Source organism: Arachis ipaensis, chromosome B2 (genome assembly GCF_059453495.1).
Source record: "Arachis ipaensis isolate K30076 ecotype BB chromosome B2, ASM5945349v1, whole genome shotgun sequence".
NCBI lineage: Eukaryota > Viridiplantae > Streptophyta > Magnoliopsida > Fabales > Fabaceae > Arachis > Arachis ipaensis.
This window is the reverse complement of record NC_142437.1, coordinates 71,088,079-71,108,576: the sequence shown is the minus strand read 5'-3', so window position 1 is coordinate 71,108,576 and position 20,498 is coordinate 71,088,079. Positions and strand designations below refer to the sequence as shown.

The window sequence follows — 20,498 nt, the reverse complement described above, 5'->3', positions numbered from 1 at the left end:
TCATATCTTGTGATTTCTTGTGAATCAAGTCATTAATTGTGATTCTAAAATTCAAATCTTTTTCAAAAACTAATTTCAATCATATCTTTTTAAAAATATCTTCTTATCTTATCTTTTTCAAAAATTTGATTTTAAAATATCTTTTCTAACTTCTTATCTTCTTATCTTTTCAAAAATTGATTTTCAAAATTTGTTTCAACTAACTAACTAATTTTTTGTTTGTTTCTTATCTTTTTCAAAACTACCTAACCAACTCTCTCTCTCTAATTTTCGAAAATATCTCCCTCTTTTTCAAAAATTATTTTTAATTAACTAATTATTTTAATTTTTGATTTTAATTTTCGAAAATTACTAACCTTTTTCAAAAATAATTTTCGAAAATCACTAACTCTTTTTCAAAAATAATTTTCGAAAATTCTCTCTCTCTCATCTCACATCTCTGCTCTCCTCACCCTTGTGTTTCTTTCCTTACATTACATTCTTTTCTTCTTCTTTTCTTCTACTCACACAGGGACCTCTATACTGTGGTAAAAAGGATCCCTATTATTATTATTTTTTTGTTCCCTCTTTTTCATATGAGCAGGAGCAAAGACAAGAATATTCTTGTTGAAGCAGATCCAGAACCTGAAAGGACTCTGAAGAGGAAACTAAGAGAAGCTCAATTACAACAATCCAGCAAGCACCTTTCAAAAATTTTCGAACAAGAAGAGGAGATGGCAGCCAAAAATAATAATAATGCAAGGAGGATGCTTGGTGACTTTACTGCACCAAATTCCAATTTACATGGAAAAAGCATCTCTATCCCTACCATTGGAGCAAACAATTTTGAGCTGAAACCTCAGCTAGTTTCTCTAATGCAACAAAACTACAAGTTTCATGGACTTCCATCTGAAGATCCTTTTCAGTTCTTAACTGAATTTTTTGCAGATCTGTGATACTGTTAAGACTAATGGAGTAGATCCTGAAGTCTACAGGCTCATGCTTTTCCCTTTTGCTGTAAGAGACAGAGCTAGAATATGGTTGGACTCTCAACCCAAAGATAGCCTGAACTCTTGGGATAAGCTGGTCAAGGCTTTCTTAGCCAAGTTCTTTCCTCCTCAAAAGCTGAGTAAGCTTAGAGTGGATGTTCAGACCTTCAGACAGAAAGAAGGTGAATCCCTCTACGAAGCTTGGGAGAGATACAAAGAACTGACCAAAAAGTGTCCTTCTGACATGCTTTTAGAATGGACCATCCTGGACATATTCTATGATGGTCTGTCTGAATTAACTAAGATGTCATTGGATACTTCTGCAGGTGGATCCATTCACCTAAAGAAAACGCCTACAGAAGCTCAAGAACTCATTGACATGGTTGCTAATAACCAATTCATGTACACTTCTGAGAGGAATCCTGTGAGTAATGGGACGCCTATGAAGAAGGGAGTTCTTGAAATTGATACTCTAAATGCCATATTGGCTCAGAACAAAATATTGACTCAGCAAGTCAATATGATTTCTCAGAGTCTGAATGAAATGCAAGCTGCATCCAACAGTACTCAAGAGGCATCTTCTGAAGAAGAAGCTTATGATCCTGAGAACCCTGCAATAGCAGAGGTAAATTACTTAGGTGAACCTTATGGAAACACCTATAACTCATCAAGGAGAAATCATCCAAATTTCTCATGGAAGGATCAACAAAAGCCTCAACAAGGCTTTAATAATGGTGGAAGAAATAGGTTTAACAATAGTAAACCTTTTCCATCATCCACTCAGCAACAGACAGAGAACTCTGAACAAAATATCTCTAATTTAGCAAACTTAGTCTCTGATCTATCTAAGGCCACTGTAAGTTTCATGAATGAAACAAGGTCCTCCATTAGAAATTTGGAGGCACAAGTGGGCCAGCTGAGTAAAAGGATCACTGAAATCCCTCCTAGTACTCTCCCAAGCAATACAGAAGAAAATCCAAAAGGAGAGTGCAAGGCCATTGACATAGTCAACACGGCCGAACCTAGAGAGGAAGGGGAGGACGTGAATCCCAGTGAGGAAGACCTCCTGGGGACGTCCAGTGATCAATAAGGAGTTTCCCTTTGAGGAACCAAAGGAATCTGAGGCTCATCTAGAGACCATAGAGATTCCACTAAACCTCCTTATGCCATTCATGAGCTCTGATGAGTATTCTTCTTCTGAAGAGAATGAGGATGTTACTGAAGAGCAAGTTACTAAGTACCTTGGTGCAATCATGAAGCTGAATGCCAAATTATTTGGTATTGAGACTTGAGAAGATGAACCTCCCTTGTTCACCAATGAACTAAGTGATCTGGATCAACTGACATTGCCTCAGAAGAAACAGGATCCTGGAAAGTTCCTAATACCTTGTACCGTAGGCACCATGACCTTTGAGAAGGCTCTATGTGACCTTGGGTCAGGGATAAACCTCATTCCCCTCTCTGTAATAGAGAAACTGGGAATCTTTAGGGTGCAAACTGCTAAAATCTCATTAGAGATGGCAGACAATTCAAGAAAACAGGCTTATGGACAAGTAGAGGACGTGCTAGTAAAGGTTGAAGGCCTTTACATCCCTGCTGATTTCATAGTCCTGGATACTGGGAGGGATGAGGATGAATCCATCATCCTTGGAATTCCTAGCCACAGCAAGAGCTGTGATTGATGTTGACAGAGGTGAACTAGTCCTTCAATAGAATGGGGACTCCCTTGTGTTTACAACTCAAGGTTATCCTTCTGTAAACATGGAAAAGAGGCATAGTAAGCTTCTCTTAAAACAGAGTCAACCAGAGCCCCCACAGTCAAACTCTAAGTTTGGTGTTGGGATGCCACAACCAAACTCTAAGTTTGGTGTTGAACTCCCATATCCAAACTCTAAGTTTGGTGTTGGGAAGTCTCAACAATGCTCTGAACATTTGTGAGGCTCCATGAGAGCCCACTGTCAAGCTATTGATATTAAAGAAGCGCTTGTTGGGAGGCAACCCAATTTTTATCTAATTTTATTTTTCTTGTTCTTTCATGTTTTATTAGGTTCATGATCATGTGGAGTCACAAAATAAATATAAAAATTGAAAACGGAATCAAAAACAGCAGAAGAAAAATCACACCCTGGAGGAAGACCTTACTGGCGTTTAAACGCCAGTAAGAAGCATCTGGCTGGCGTTCAACGCCAGAACAGAGCATGGTTCTGGCGCTGAACGCCCAAAATGGGCAGGATCTGGGCATTTGTACGCCAGAATTGCACCCTGGATAAGAGCTGGCGCTGAACGCCCTGGCGTTCAACGCCAGAAATGGGCAACAAGTGGGCGTTCAACGCCCAGAACAAGCACCAATCTGGCGCTGAACGCCCAGAGTTGTGTGCAAAGGTATTTTGCATGCCTAATTTGGTGCAAGGTTGTAAATCCTTGAACACCTCAGGATCTGTGGACCTCACAGGATCCCCACCTACCTCACCCTCTCTCTCTCTCTCCATTCATGGTCATCCCTTCTGTTTTCCATTTACCACTCACATCCATACACCCATCTACCTTCAAAATTCAACATCTCTTCCCCACCCAATCCCACCCATATGGCCGAATACACACATCCCTCCATCTCCTCCATATCTTCTTCTTCTTCTTCTTCTTCTTCTTCTTCTTCTTCTTCTTCTTCTTCTTCTTCTTCTTCTTCTTCTTCTTCTTCTTCTTCTTCTTCTTCTTCTTCTATTCTTTCTTCTTTTGCTCGAGGGCGAGCAACATTCTAAGTTTGGTGTGGTAAAAGCATAGCTTTTTTGTTTTTCCATAACCATTAATGGCACCTAAGGCCAGAGAAACCTCAAGAAAGAGGAAAGGGAAGACAATTGCTTCCACCTCTGAGCCATGGGAGATGGAAAGATTCATCTCCCAAGCCCATCACTAAGAAAAGGATGGAGCAAACAAGAGATCCCACTCATGGAGTTCAAGAAACACATGAGGAAGCTTACCATCAAGAAATCCCTGAGATACCTCAAGGGACGCACTTTCCTCAACAAAACTATTGGGAGCAAATCAACACCTCCCTAGGAGAATTAAGTTCCAACATGGGACAATTAAGGGTGGAACATCAAGAGCACTCCATCATCCTTCATGAAATTAGAGAAGATAAAAAAGCAATGAGGGAGGAGCAACAAAGACAAGGAAGAGACATAGAAGAGCTCAAGGACATCATTGGTTCCTCAAGAAGGAAACGCCACCATCACTAAGGTGGACTCATTCCTTGTTCTTAAATTCTCTGTTTTTCATTTTCTCTATGTTAAGTGCTTATCCATGTTTGTGTCTTCATTACATGATCATTAGTATTTAGTAACATTGTCTTAAAGTTATGAATGTCCTATGAATCCATCACCTCTCTTAAATGAAAAATGTTTTAATTCAAAAGAACAAGAAGTACATGAGTTTCGAATTTATCCTTGAACTTAGTTTAATTATATTGATGTGGTGACAATACTTCTTGTTTTCTGAATGAATGCTTGAACAGTGCATATGTTTTTTAAAGTTGTTGTTTAAGAATGTTAAATATGTTGGCTCTTGAAAGAATGATGACAAGGAAACATGTTATTTGATAATCTGAAAAATCATAAAAATGATTCTAGAAGCAAGAAAAAGCAGCAAAGAACAGAGCTTGCAGAAAAAAAAAAAAAAGAAAAAAATAGCGAAAAAAAATAGAAAGAAAAAGAAAAAGCCAAAAGCTCTTAAAACCAAGAGGCAAGAGCAAAAAGCCAATAACCCTTAAAACCAAAAGGCAAGGGTAAATAAAAAGAATCCCAAGGCTTTGAGCATCAGTGGATAGGAGGGCCTAAAGGAATAAAATCCCGGCCTAAGCGGATAACCCAAGCTGTCCCTAACCATGTGCTTGTGGCGTGAAGGTGTCAAGTGAAAACTTGAGACTGAGCGGTTAAAGTCAAGCTCCAAAGCAAAAAAAGAGTGTGCTTAAGAACCCTGGACACCTATAATTGGGGACTTTAGCAAAGCTGAGTCACAATCTGAAAAGGTTCACCCAATTATGTGTCTGTGGCATTTATGTATCCGGTGGTAATACTGGAAAACAAAGTGCTTAGGGCCACGACCAAGCCTCATAAAGTAGCTGTGTTCAAGAATCATTATACTGAACTAGGAGAATCAATAACACTATCTGAACTCTGAGTTCCTATAGATGCCAATCATTCTGAATTTCAATGGATAGAGTGAGATGCCAAAACTATTCAAGAGGCAAAAAGCTACAAGTCCCGCTCATTTAATTGGAGCTATGTTTCATTGATAGTTTGGAATTTACAATATATTCTCTTCTTTTTATCCTATTTGATTTTCAGTTGCTTGGGGACAAGCAACAATTTAAGTTTGGTGTTGTGATGAGCGGATAATTTATACGCTTTTTGGCATTATTTTTAGTATGTTTTTAGTAGAATCTAGTTACTTTTAGGGATGTTTTCATTAGTTTTCATGTTAATTTCACATTTCTGGACTTTACTATGAGTTTGTGTGTTTTTCTGTGATTTCAGGTATTTTCTGGCTGAAATTGAGGGACTTGAGCAAAAATCAGATTCAGAGGTTGAAGAAGGACTGCTGATGCTGTTGGATTCTGACCTCCCTGCACTCAAAGTAGATTTTCTGGAGCTACAGAACTCAAAATGGTGCGCTTTCAATTGCGTTGGAAAGTAGACATCCAGGGCTTTCCAGCAATTTATAATAGTCCATACTTTGGCTGAGTTTAGACGATGTAAAAGGGCGTTGAACGCCAGTTCTATGCTGCTGTCTGGAGTTAAACGCCAGAAACACGTCACAAACCTGAGTTGAACGCCAGAAATACGTTACAAACTGGCGTTCAACTCCAAGAATGACCACTGCACGTGTAACATTCAAGCTCAGCCCAAGCACACACCAAGTGGGCCCTGGAAGTGGATTTATGTATCAATTACTTACTTCTGTAAACCCTAGTAGCTAGTTTTTTATAAATAGGACTTTTTATTATTGTATTAGACATCTTTGGATTATATTTTGATCATTTTGAGATCTCTAGACCTCCATGGGAGGCTGGCCACTCGGCCATGCTTACCTTATATTCACTTATGTATTTTCATACGGTAGAGTTTCTGTACTTCATAGATTAAGGTGTGGAACTCTGCTGTTCCTCAAAGATTAATGCAAAGTACTACTGTTTTTCTATTCAATTCAACTTATTCCGCTTCTAAGATATTCATTCGCACTTCAAACTGAATGTGATGAACGTGACAATCATCATCATTCCCTATGAACGCGTGCCTGACAACCACTTCCGTTCTACCTTAGATTGAATGAGTATCTCTTGGATCTCTTAATCAGAATCTTTGTGGTATAAGCTAGATTGATGGCGGCATTCATGAGAGCCCGGAAAGTCTAAACCTTGTCTGTGGTATTCCGAGTAGGACTCTGGGATTGAATGACTGTGATGAACCTCAAACTCGCGAGTGCTGGGCGTAGTGACAGACGCAAAAGGAGGGTGAATCCTATTCCAGTATGATCGAGAACCTCAGATGATTAGCCGTGCTGTGACAGAGCATTTGGACCATTTTCACAAGAGGATGGGATGCAGCCATTGACAAGGGTGATGCCTCCAGACGATTAGCCATGCAGTGACAGCGCATCGGACCATTTTCCAGAGAGGATAAAAAGTAGCCATTGACAACGGTGATGTCCTTACATAAAGCCAGCCAAGGAAAGGAGTAGGATTGATTGGATGAAGACAGCAGAAAAGCAGAGGTTCAGAGGAACGAAAGCATCTCTACGCGCTTATCTGAAATTCTCACCAATGATTTACATAAGTATTTCTATCCTTATTTTATTATATATTTTCGAAAACTCCATAACCATTTTATATCCGCCTGACTGAGATCTACAAGGTGACCATAGCTTGCTTCATACCAACAATCTCCGTGGGATCGACCCTTACTCACGTAAGGTTTATTACTTGGACGACCCAGTGCACTTGCTGGTTAGTTGTATCGAAGTTGTGAATGAAAAACAATTTATTAAGACGTGCGTACAGAGTTTTTTTTGGCGCCGTTACCTGAGATCACAATTTCGTGCACCATGTGGCTAAAGGCACTCTAAAATGGTTTTTCAAGCATGCTGATCATATAACCATTTTAGGATATATACTCATTCATTCTATTGAAGTATATAGCCAAACATTAAGTTTGGTGTCTACATATGCTATGAAATTCAGGAAGTCACTTTTGCTCAGAGAGTCAAGTTCATGAAAAGATAAATCATATCTGCATCATTCTTGCGAATTGATTTTATTAAAGTAGAAAATAAAATGTTCCTTGTAACAAATATACTAATTATGACAGACATTCATGGGGTTTCATATGAATCACTTAGCAGGAAACAGGTTTGGTGTTCACCAATATTTTGTTCAATTTTAAGGGGCATAGTTGGTTATTCATAGATAAGGAACATATAGCAAATTTTAATTTTGTTTATGTATATACTTTTCACTTGATAACCACCACCATGCCAAATTCAAATTTTGAGCTCACTATTGCCTTGATTGAAATGGATAGGGATGAAGAAGATCAAAGAAAGGACAAAACCATGTCATATACGATTGTCCCAAGGAGGAAAAGTGAGTCACATGTGCTTGGAAATGGCTCTTTTGGGGAGCACAAATCTGCATGTTTCAGCACCTAGGAAACCGAACCATATGCCCAATGGGGAGGTGGTTCTTGTCCTTATTCAACTCAACATGCGGACCACACATTCCCACATTCTCAAGATCATCCTCACCATCTATTTTCAACAATGTCACTATAAAAAGGTCCTACAGTACAATCGTGATGCCTATCCCCAACCACACTTATGCTTGCACCCAAAAGTTTAGTTCTTACATTCCTTAATATGCTAAGCTAGCAACGTGTTGTATTTGTTCCCAAACCATACTTGCTTTCTTTGAATTCATACCCTTGCTTCACCTTTAAGCCAAACTTTCACTCAATGCCAACTTCTCAGTCTACAAGCCACATAAATCCTATATCCCTCTCCATTATTCATTTCTCAACTCGGCCTCCTCCTTCCCTAATTAAATGGCTTCATCAAGTTCTAGAAGAAGGAAAGGGAAGCAACCAGTCGAAAATGAACCACCAACTTATGATGACAGAAGATTTAAATCTCAATTTCATGAGTCACGATATCATAGGTTGATGGAATCAAAAGAAGTCATTCCAGAGATTGGCTTCAGATTGAAAGAAGGAGAATACCCCATCATGAGAAGGATAATCGAACAGAGAAGATGAGAACTCCTATGCGAACCTCTCACAGACATAAGTGCAACCATGATAAGGGAGTTCTATGCAAATGATGTGAGGCCAAGCAAAACCAGCCCTCCTTACAAGAGCTATGTTAGGGGGTTGATGTGGATTTCAGCCCAGTATCCATCATGAGGGTCTTACAAATAAGAGTGATCCCTTTTGGTGAACCTAGCTTTGATGAAAGAATGAAGGGTGAGAATGATCCTGATGAGCTACTAAATGGCTTATGCTTGGAAGGAAAAGACTGGAAAAGGGATTCAGATGGGGATCTGAGCTACTTGAAGAGAATTGATCTCATACCTGAGGCCAAAAGTTGGTATGAAATAGTAAGAAGATCTATACACCCTACTGGAAATACATCAGAGGTCACAATAAAGAGAGCCATTCTAATATACTGCATACTCAAAAGTGGAGAAATTAATATCCCACAAATCATAGCAGACAACATCCAAGAGATGGCTGAGGACAACGGCAAATCAAGCAGACTTGGTCACCCAAGTACTATATTGAGGTTGTGCAACAGAGCAGGGGTACTCTTTGAGGATGCAGATACAGATCGGGTAAAGGGAGGCAGAGGAATCACTAAGCAAAGGATCGAAGGTGTCACTGACACCCAAGAAAAGAGAAGACCTCAAGGAAGGAGAAGGAGACTACAAAGGGAAGAGGGACAAGCTTCTGATGCAATGGACTTAAGCCAAATGCAACAAGCCATTGAAGAAATGTCTCAGTAATACATGAGAGTACAGGAACAACAACAAGAGCAATACTTAAGGCAACAAGATCAATACTTGAGAGCTCAGGAGCAGCAAGAAAGCTGGCAGTTGAAAATGATGGAGCAACAAGAAAACTTCTAATTAGAATGATGGACCAGCAGAGAAAATTTCAAGCAAGAATTCTGGAGCAACAGAGGGAACAATCTGGTCACTCTCAAGAAGCATTTGACAAATTATTCCAACAACATGCTGAACAAGAGAAATACCTCCAGGATCTTCGTCAATGGAAGAGCCTATACCACGCAGCTGGAGAAGCTCGGCACTTGGACAGGATTGAGTATGATATAGAGACTCAAGAGAAGCTAAACTATGTGGTCTATGGAATGCCAGTAGTAAATCGAGAGATCAAACCATTTGTCCAATACCAGGAATTAGTGAACAAGCAAAGAGCAAGAGCCCATGGAAACATAGAAAGGATGGAACAACGGTTGAAGGAAGCTGGACTCTAGGATTAGGTAGATTTCTCTTGGCCTCCGAAACAACCTGCTGAAGAGCCACAAGAAACAAACAAGAAGAGGAAGCAGGAGCCAAAGAAGAAAGGAGAGTCCAGCAAAGGAAAAGAGCACAAAAAGTAGAGGTGGTGGAGTTCTTTCATAATCTTAGTAAATAAGGAGGATGCATATCTGCAACATGATATGCCTTCCAAGTTATGCAGTTGTCATAATTAGGATTTTATGCTTTGCACATTTATGTTTTGAATGAGTTATGCATTTTGTCTTTTGTTTTTCTTAATTCTCAAAATTAAGTGTTCTAGTATAAGTGTCTGCATCATTTTCATCTTACTTGAATATATGTTTTGATCCCTTTTTGCATGAATAAGAGAAAAATGTTGAAACAAGAAGTGATTGTCCAATGTGGTATGAATGATAAGAAACAAATAAAAAGGCTAGACACCAATAGCTTGCACCTTAGGACATATGCCTGTGATGCTATTGTATTAGGATTTGCTTGGATTAGTAGGTTCTGAGGAGTATTTTAAAATTTGGTAACTTGGATTAACTAATCTGGGATTACCAAACGAAAATCAACCATCAAGAGCAACCTAATTACAAAGCATTTAGTAACCCAAAGAGGTGCTGGGCATCAATGTCTTAGGAAGAATTGTGAGCCAAGTGTCTAGGGTGGAGATGTGTTGACTGAAAAACAAAGCTAAAAAGCTTCTGCAACACATAACACTTAGCTTTGAATAAAAATCTAAGCTTGTCAGCATGAAAGACAAAAGAAAAATCAAAACACCAAGGATGGATGAATAATAAGGCTCACGGCAGCAACTTTGGTTATCATTTAGAAGGACATTTCAATCCTGAAACCTAATGAAAGAAGAGCTTCAATTGCATCTGCATAAAACCCCATGAACCAAATTCAATTACCTGCTAAATAAGGATATCTATGATTCTCTGGTTTCTTTCATTTCTTCTCATGTTTTAGTGCTTGCTTGGGGACAAGCAAGATTTAAGTTTGGTGTTGTGATGACAAGTCATCTTATCCTAGTTTCACAAGCATTTTTCATTTGTTTTATTAGGTCTTATGCACTTTCTTGCACAATAAGTAAGTGGTTGGAGTGGAATTTCATGATTATTTTGATTCAATCAAACATCATTTATTTTATACAAAATCATGATATTTATGCGAGAATTAAGTGATTATTATGAATGATGCAAATTCTTATGATTTTGGTGAGACTTTGATTGCTTGTTTTGTTGATTTTAGGTGAGAAGATGAAGAAATGGAGAAGTACTGCAGAATAACGTAGCGTTCAAACAAAGAACGCCATGCTCAGTAAGCGACGCGCACGCGCATGGCACGCTTACGCGTCAGGGGCACTTTTTGAAGACCCACGCGTACGCGTGGAAGTGTTTGGTGCTCATTTCAAAAGAGAGCACTACGTTCAGCAAGCCAGTGATTTCGGGCATGTTCAAATTTGGAGGCAAAATTTTGCAAACGACGCGCACGCGTCGAAGGGTCACCTGGGACAAAGCATGCGCACGCGAGGATGGCGCTGAAGCCTGAATTGAGATTTTGCTACCCACGCGCACGCGTAGAGGATGCGCACGCGTGGGCAACGCTCACCAAGCCAACGTAGCGCTCATTAAGAGAACGCTACCAACGACACGTACGCGAGATAGGGACGCACGGGCGTGTTTGGAGCTGGAGATTGATGGTGACGTATACGCATACATGACGCGTACGCGTGGATGAGCAAAAATCACAAAAGGACGCGCACGTGTGAGGGACGCGTACGCATGGAAAAGTGAACGCTGCGCTCACTATGAGAACGCAACGTTCCCCTGGAAGCTGCAATTTTGATCCACTTCATACAAGGCCAAAAAGCCCACTTCAAGCACGAAAAGCCAGAATTCGAAAGTGTATAAATAGATAGGAATTTGATTTCATAGGGGAGCTCTCTTTTAATTTTCATTTTTTTAGAATTTTTAGAATTGAGATCAGATCTGAATTTTTCTTTCTGTTATCGTTTTTTCTCTTCTGCAACCTGTTACTTTCTATTTTGGATCTGGAAACTTGGATTGAAGAATTCTGCTGTATTTATTCATATTGAAGTCATCTTTTACTTTTCCTTTTGTATTTTAAAGAATTGGAGATCTGATCTTAGCTTTCCTTCCACTTTTATTTCACTTGCAATTTCTTGTTTTCTGTTTTATTAAGAGGGCAATTGAGATCTTAGTTTTCTTTCTGTTTTGTTATTCTTCTGCAATTTTTCATTCTCTTTTAAGATTTCAGAATAGATCTAAGTTTTCATTCTGCTTTGATTCTTCTGTTTCCATTTCTGTTTTGGTACTAAAATCCTAATTGATCTATTTTCTACATTTCTTCATCTGAGAATTTTCTAATTCGTTGCAATTTACTTTTCCAGTTCTATTTTGATTCCCAACACCCAAATCCCATTATCATTCATGCAATTTAAGTTTCCCAGCAGTTTAGATTCAGCAATTTACATTTCTTGCACTTTAAGTTTTAGCTATTTACTTTTCTTGCAATTTAAGTTTCAGCTCTTTTAATTTCTTGCACTTTAAGTTTCTGCAATTTATTTCTTCTGCACTCTAAGATTCTGCCAATTTTTATTCTGTATTTTAGTTTACTTGCAATTTAGTTTCTGTAAATCAAATCTCACCAAAATCATCAAATATTCGCTTAACTAAATTCATCACCATAATAAAGTTTCTCAATCCATCAATCCTTGCGGGATCGACCTCACTCCTGTGAGTTATTACTACTTGATGCGACCCGGTACATTTGCCGGTGAGTTTGTGTGGAATCATTTTTCCCTCATCATCCTCTCAACCTCATATTTATGACTTGAGTGAAGGAGAAGAGTTGGGTGAACTCAGTGAGGAAGAGCTTGGAAATGAAGAATCTTTTCAAAAGGTGGAAGTCCTTCGGCAAGGTTGGACGGGAGTTGAATATGCTTTGTCAAGATCGTTGGAGACTTTTCTACCTAGGTTGCCATCTACTCCCTCATTTGAGTGGGTAAAACTTATCTCTATTCGCCTTACCATTCCACTTGAATATGGTATTCTTGTAACGGATGGTCAACTTAGAAGACTTTGTGGCATTAAGCGTAAGAGAAGGATGTTTAGTGGTTGGAGTTGCAAATCAAGACTCATCAAGGTTGACATTTCAAGAGCTAGATACAAGGGTTGGACTAGTGATCAATTGGTTGGATCTGAGAGAAGAGTTTGGTACTTCATTGAGAATACGGATTGCTTGCCACCCGGTTGGAACAATGATGATCCACTTAAAGATGGATGTAGAAACAAGATTTGGGATCCCGGCATACAAGAGGATCAACTTTGGGAGCTCAAAGCTTGTGAGAAACTTCATCAAGGCTTGGTGAATTCACTTGGAAATGTTGGAGCTTATTGGAAGTCCAAGCATTGGTGGAAGTTTCAAGATGAGTTCAAGCACAAGCCACCATGACAAGGAGCTCACCAAATGTCCAACTTAAGGACTTTAACTAAAAGTGCTAGGTGGGAGACACCCCATCATAGTAAATTCTTCCTATTCTCTCTTTTATTTATATTGGTAATAAATTGAATTTTTATTTTTAGTTAGGATTATTTAGTTTAAGATGTGGTTTCACCTGTTTAATAATATTTGGCATTAATTTGATAGCTTGTTGGTTCAAAAAAATAAAAATCGTCCCACGCGTGCGCATGGCCGACGCGCACGCATCATATTAAATGTTGCTCTTTGGTACAAAAACTAGAGAGTTGTGCTGGAACTGTGTGGGTGGAGTGCCAGGCGCACAACCCAACCCACACGTGCCTGTCGCTGACGCGTACGCGTCATTTGCATTTTTTATCTCCCACGCGTGGGCGTGACTGATGCGCACGCGTCGTACCTAAATGTGGCCCCAGTACTAATTACAGAGAGTTGTGCAACAAGTGTTCTAAAACTGTGCGTTTCACACAATTTTTCTTCCACGCGTATGCGTGATTCACGCGTACGCGTCGCCCCCATGTTCACTGCTTTCACGCTCAAGCGTGATCCACGCGTACACATGGATTTAAATTCATTAACCCTTGACGCGAGAACCCTAACCCATTCACGTACCCTTTCTCTTCTTCCCTCCAACATCTCTTTTTCTTCCCTTTATTTCCTCCATTGAAGCATTCACCACTCACCACCATCAACCTCATATCACCACTCAGTTTCGGCGACCCCGAACCGCTGCTGACCACCTCTCTCTTCCCTTTTCTTTCCTTCTTCTTCCCTCTTTATCTCCCTTTCTTGCCCAGTTCATCTTCTCCGCCACCACCAGCTCCACTGCGGCTGCCCATTGCCACCGGTGACCCCCACCCTCTAACCACAACCACCTACCTTCTTTCTTCCTTCTTCTCTTCTTCTCCCTTTCATATTCCTCTGCTATCTTTGTGACAAGAACAGGGACCCCTGTTTCTGCTTCTGCTATGGTCACTACCACGGGCCATCATAGCCGTCGTCTCTGAGCCGACATCCTACCTCTCCTAACCCATTTCCATTTCTGTCTTTCCTAGGTTGCAGTCCCTCTGCCATATTCAATTCTTGTTAATTAATTTTGATTTTGAATTTGGTTAGCTTTGTTTAATTCTTGTTCACTTAGTTAGTTTAGTAATGCATGTGGTTAGGTAGTTTTAGTTGTTTGTTAGTGGATTTAGGTTTAATATTTTGCTGTTTTTGCTGTCTGAATTGGTGCATGCTTCACTGCTCTAGGTATACACGGATAATGATGATTTTCTTTTGTTAATATGCATATATTGTGTCTGATGCATATGTTGCTGTTTAAATTGATCATTCCATTTGGTTTAACATGTTTAAATTTAAATTGCTTGCTTATTGAATGGTTCATATTGCTGCTTTTCTGGAATTTAAATGGAACTGTCAATTGCTCTATTTCAATTTCCATTTTGTTGTTGCTTCAAGATTGATGGCTGCTGAGATGTTCTTTCAATTATGCACTTAAGTGTTTGAATTCAGCTTACCTGCTTGTTAAATAGTTTAGTGTTTTGGTGCTGTTTTCGTTCATAATGCTCAATTTATATGAAATTATGGTTACTGATTTTGTCTAAATCATTTTGAATTTCATGTGGGCTGAGTTTTGCTGTTTGTTTAATCCGGGAACGCTTAATTTACTGCCAGAATATTGCCGAATTTTTTTGAAAATTGTTATGTTTTTAACTTCAAACTTATGAATTGAGTTTGGTACATTTTGACTTTTGTTTCATTTAGTGTTTACCAAACTCAATTCATGGGTTGATTGGTTGGCATTTCTGCCCTTTCTTTGGTTTCCTTTATTTGAATTGCATAATTGGCAACAAGAACTATTTGACGGATTTCTGTGTCAATTCGAACCTTGTTGACCAATGAATTTTGAACCTCTTCTATGTTTGAATTTTTCAAGTTAGGTTCCAAATTTTCCTTCTTCATGGTCCTGTTTCAATTTTAACTTCTCCTTGACCATTGAAGTTGTTTCATAAATTTTCTATTTGGCCAAATCTTGTTTTTGTTTGAGGTTCTTTGAAGTTGCAATTGTTGGTTCCTTTTTGCTTTTGTAACCATTTTCAATAAACTTTCAGTGTCAAATCAGTTTTGGTTACATAAGTACTTAATAAATTCTTCTCCACCAATTTTTGCACTTGAGTGATCAAACACATTGATGATGACTTGTATTTATCTTTCATGCCTTTGTGCCTTACATATTTCATTATCAATGACTTGCATTGCCTTATATGAATGTGAGTTGCTTGTCATTTAGAATTTTTGGACGCTATCTTGGTTAAGAACAATATTTGCTATGCTATTGACATTTAACTTCCTTTCTTCTAACTTTTTAAGTTTTAATTAAATATTTTTCACCCTTCTTTTAATTTGCCTCTTTAAAATGACTTTTTAACTGTTCTTTTGATGCATAGCAATGTTGCCTCTTAAGGAATAAGAAAGTTGATTTCCTTTATACACAATTAATTGGAATGTGAATTTTGACTGATTTTGAATTCTGTTTATACTCCCTTCCAACTTAATTGTAACTTTAGTGACTCACTTCATGTTTAAGTTTTAACCCCTCTGTTGCCTATCTTCTATTTGTCTTGTTTGTATATTATTTGCCTTTCTGTTTCTCTACTTTGATTTGATAATCTGTGCCTTGCGAATTCTATTTTTCAGGATGTCTGATAGGATAGGGAAAGGCAAGGGTAAGGCCATCTTCAGTAAAAGGAAGAGAGCACAGTCATCCGTTGTTCTATCGGATGAATTTTGGTGTGAAAATAAATTTACTGACAAAGAAAAGGCTGATCAACTTGTGCTTGTTTCTGACTCAGTCAAATTTGCTAACCTTTACTGTGAACTCAAGTTTCCGGTATTTCTGAAAAAATGGAAACTCTACTTGGAAAAGAAGCTAAGAATACCAACCGAGATGAGATAGTATACTGAACATCAAATTGAACAGAGAGGTTGGGTATTTCTGGATAGAGATATGGCGGATGTGAATGCATCATGGGTCCGTGAGTTCTATTCCAACTATTATCGGATGACCCTTGATGCAGTTCAGTTTCGGGGCAAACAGATCTTGGTCACAGAGGAGGCAATACAAGATATCCTTCACTTCGGGCCTAAAACAGATGATACAAATGGTTTTCAGAAGGCCGAAGAAGCTATTAGATTTATGAGTTTTGATTGGGATGCCATCCTGCGTACTATAGCCATTCATCCTGATATTTCGTGGGCTATGGGAAAGTCAAAAGAAACTCGACGGGGTATCAAGGTTGATTATCTCAATGATGAGGCTAGGATATGGCAACAGATATTGAGCAATTATGTTATGCCTAGTACTCACGAGTCGGAAGTGCTAGCAGCTATGATCTTTCTTATCTGGTGTGTCTCGGAAGGAAAGGAGCTATACCTCCCAAGACTCATCAGGAAGGATACGTGTCGAGTACATGTCAGAGGCACATTGGAATTCCCATATTTGATCACTCAGATGGCTATTCGAGCTGAGGTACCCTGGGAGCCCCAGGATGAGAGACCACCAATTGCCAACCGCAAGAAGGTTATTCCGCACGGCAAGCGGTTTGGACCTCTAGGCCATAAACCACCTACTACTACTCCCACTGAGGCGGCCGCATCCTCAGCAGTACCTTCAGCATCGTCTCAGCCAATTTACCACCTTGTGCAGTGCCTTTTCGAGCGCATTGATCAGATGGAGCACTACAATCAACGACGCTTTGAGCAGTTGGAGCGTCCCAACCAGTGCCGCTATGCATATCTAAAGCTGATTATGACTTCTGGGCGTACTGACAACCCCTCTAAGTCTGACACACCCTCGGAGCACTCTGAGGAGGAGGAGCGTAACGACCCAATTTTCAGTATGCCTAGGACATACCAGAAACTGAGTGCTACCAATTTGTCATCCTAATTATTATCTATTATTTATTATATGAGCCTGATTCGTTGTTAGAAGCGTAGTTAGTTAGCGAGGTACTTTTTTTTTTGAAAATATTTGGATTAATAAACAGAATCATTTATAATCAATTCACAAATAATAATAGATAAAACAGTTATAAACAACCACACATAAATACGTCACAAGTAGTTGACAACATTCGGTGATTCAGCCTTTATTAGAATATAGACTGTTAGTTAGAACACCCCTAGATATAGCTAAATAATATCTATATACATATATATACATACAACATCCCAGGTTCTGACCTATTCAAGAGGTCCCTAAGCTGGCACCTAGGCTAGCCTAGACTCTATACTCACCTAGTCCCTCTAAACTACTAAAGTGAGGGAAAGTACGTTCTAAGTCTTCAAAACTCAAGTCAGGTGGAACGTCACCAAAAGGTAGAACATCATCAGCTACTCCTCTGCACGATAAGACATTGCCATAGGACGTCTCTCTGGTACCTCATCAAGTAGCCACACAACAGGAGTCTCGTGCACAGGATTTAGGTTAAAGTTCACGTACAAACGGGGTGCAGACATTGGCTGGTCTCATAATATATACATATAAACAGAGAACGAGATTCACCCTAGACTCAGAAGACTACCTTGAGCGGAATCCTTTTTGCAAACGGTCGTCAGCGAACTACGGAAAGGAACACTTGCTTCCATCTGAAGGGGGAAGGGAGAGAGAAGGGGTAAGAACTGGGGAGTTCTTAGTAGGGTCGGGGTTATTAGTTAAGTTCATTAATTCCGTGTTGTTTAGCAGACGAATAGCAAAATATAGAAAAGCAGTAAATATAAGTTACAGATAAATAGAGAAGATAGAGAAAATAAATAGCATAACACAAACAGAAGAATACAAGAAAATAACACAAACACAGAGAATAGAATACAAACAAGGAAAGCATACATTCATACAACAATGATAACAGAAGAAATGCACAACCAAGTATGATGTATGTCTAGCCCTAGTGCAGGTAATGAGCTCATTTGTTGGTTACATACCCGCTCCCGACGTTATCCGGAGTCCTCTGACCAGGTAAGGCTTCCCTGTTGGCAATGCTCCTCGCAAGAGTCCTTTGACTTGCATGGCGGAGCTAGTTAACTTATATCTACTCAACACACTCACTGTAAGAGTCCTTTGACTTACAGGAGTATATGCTAGTTGTGTTTTCTCGATACCTCTGTAAGAGTCTTCTGACTTACAGAATAGCATTATAGCTAAGTATCCCAGGAAAGCACTCTCAGTGGTCGTACCACCATCTATCTGACTGCCTTCACACAGTAGATCATCACATAATCATTCTCATGATCATCATTCATTATCATTCTCATTATTTATCATCACTTTCACATTCTTATGCAGTACCTCTTTCTTTCTCTGTTCAATCATATTATATAAACTTTACATCTTTCACTTTTACAACATCTTAACTCAAACCATTTCTCTTTATCAGATTACTCTTTTCTCTTGTCTTTCTACTCTAATATGATTACTCTTTTTTCTTAATCTATTTACTCTATTATGGTTATTCTGTTCTCTGTATCTCTTTACTCTGCTCTGGTTACTCTTTTCTCTGCTTAACGTATATATTTAAAGCTTATGTAAATTTCGATATGAATAGTTAGCCTGTCCCAAGTATAGGTTCATTAAGTCTATACTGAAACAGTTTAACTTTTCATATTATACCTAACCCTGGGTGTAACTCAAGAACTAACTATGTTGCTCTTAGTTCGTTTACTAATCTCTGTCTGTTTTTCTGTCATTAAAACTTTACAGACTTTTCTTTGGTGTTTATCTTTTCTTTAACTTTTTATCTTTCATTTATCTTTGCCTCACTAACATGTTATTACCACTCCCTAAGTGTTTTATGAAGGTAGTTATGAGATTCTGCGCTTAAAGTTGTCTTTCTAAAGCTTTTACAGAAAACTGCCTTTTTTGTATTATTTTATTATTTTTATTATTTTATTATTAAATTTCGAAAATTACCTTGCCTTTCCCTTTTAACCTTTAAAATTAACTTTTTACCCTGGTAACTTTTAATATTTCTACTTTAACCACCCTAACTTTCAGAAATTACAAAATAACCCCTCAAACACCAAAATAATTACAACCTTGCCCTTTCTAAGATCTAAAAGGTGTTCTTCAATTTTCTTCACAACACTCAAAGTGTTCTTTGTGTTCTTCATAAATTCTTCAAATTCTTTCTCTGTTTTTTCCCGTTTTTCAGTCTTTTCAGCAACCGATTTTTACTATAATTCATAATAAATTAGCAGCCACTAAAACCCCATATTTTCTACATGATTTCAACATAAATTGAACCCCAATTTAAGGATTAGGGTTCGTTTTTTCAGCTGCACTCAAGAACAACATTCATAGCTTAAATATCATCAAATTTTATCAAAATTTCAACAAACTTTCACCAAGAATAACTCATATAAGCAATCAATTTCAAGCATAATCAAACCATATCATAATCACACATCTCAAACACAATCAATCAAGATTAAATTCGTCACACCCTACCTGGTTTTGCTGCTCCTAATTCAGTTAGACTTTCAGGTGGTCGTTTAGCACTTTTTCCTCCTAAATCACATCAAGAACAACTTTAAATCCAAAAACCCTTAACTAACCAAATCTCCCTTAGAATATTAGGAGGTGATTTCTAACCTTATACTTGCTGAAAAGTCACGTTTCTTGGCCCTCAAGTCAAGTTAAGCATGATTCCTAAGGAAGAACATCAAGAAAACACATGCTTAAGCATGTTTCCTTGAAAACCGAATTGAAAAGGGAGGGAGACAGCCATCTCACCTTATTTTAAGCCTTGATATGTTATATGGTTATGTAGAGGAATAATAGAGGATCATTTTGGTGAAATCGGAGTTTTGATTTGAGTTTTGGTTCAGAAGAAATCAAGCTTTGAAGATTAAGTGTTCATGAAGTTTTCTCTCTTTTCTCTCTTCTCATTTTCGTCCAAAGGGAGTAAATGACCAGCCTTGGAGTGTCTTGGGGGTGTAAGGTGAGTTGTGATTGGTTGGCTTGGAGGTGGGTTAAAATAATATTAAAATATCTCAGGTGTATAACTACTAAAACTATATCTATCGGAACACTTGTAAAAACATCTCTAAAAATTATTTTCTGAGCTACTAGGATAAATGACACTAGTAACATATTTATTATGAGAATAAAAGATGTATAATGAGGCCTTAGCATTGCTAAAGTCATCAGAGAGTGCTGGTGCTAAGCTGCACCAGTAAATTGTGAACCCGATTAAACCGATTTCCTGTTTTTAACTAAAACAGACCAGGTAACCTTATAATATCATTCAAGCATTTTCTAATACTAATATAATGATAATATTATAATATTATCTCTCTTCTCTCATGAGTCGAGTCCGGTTAGTCAAACAGAGACTATTTACGAAAATCAGAATCAAAATTGCCAACCGATACGGTTCAAAAACTAGGTTCTTCGTGACTGCGTTGTCGGGCCTGTC

At 38.5% G+C, this 20,498-nt stretch overlaps 1 non-coding gene across 1 annotated transcript; it reads right to left on the bottom strand.

Annotated features, from left to right (window-relative positions):
- Positions 1 to 1,110: 1,110 nt before the first annotated feature.
- Positions 1,111 to 1,218, bottom strand: LOC148574329 (small nucleolar RNA R71). Its single transcript, XR_015905792.1, has one exon. It is a non-coding gene; the product is annotated as a small nucleolar RNA R71 (small nucleolar RNA).
- Positions 1,219 to 20,498: the final 19,280 nt, after the last annotated feature.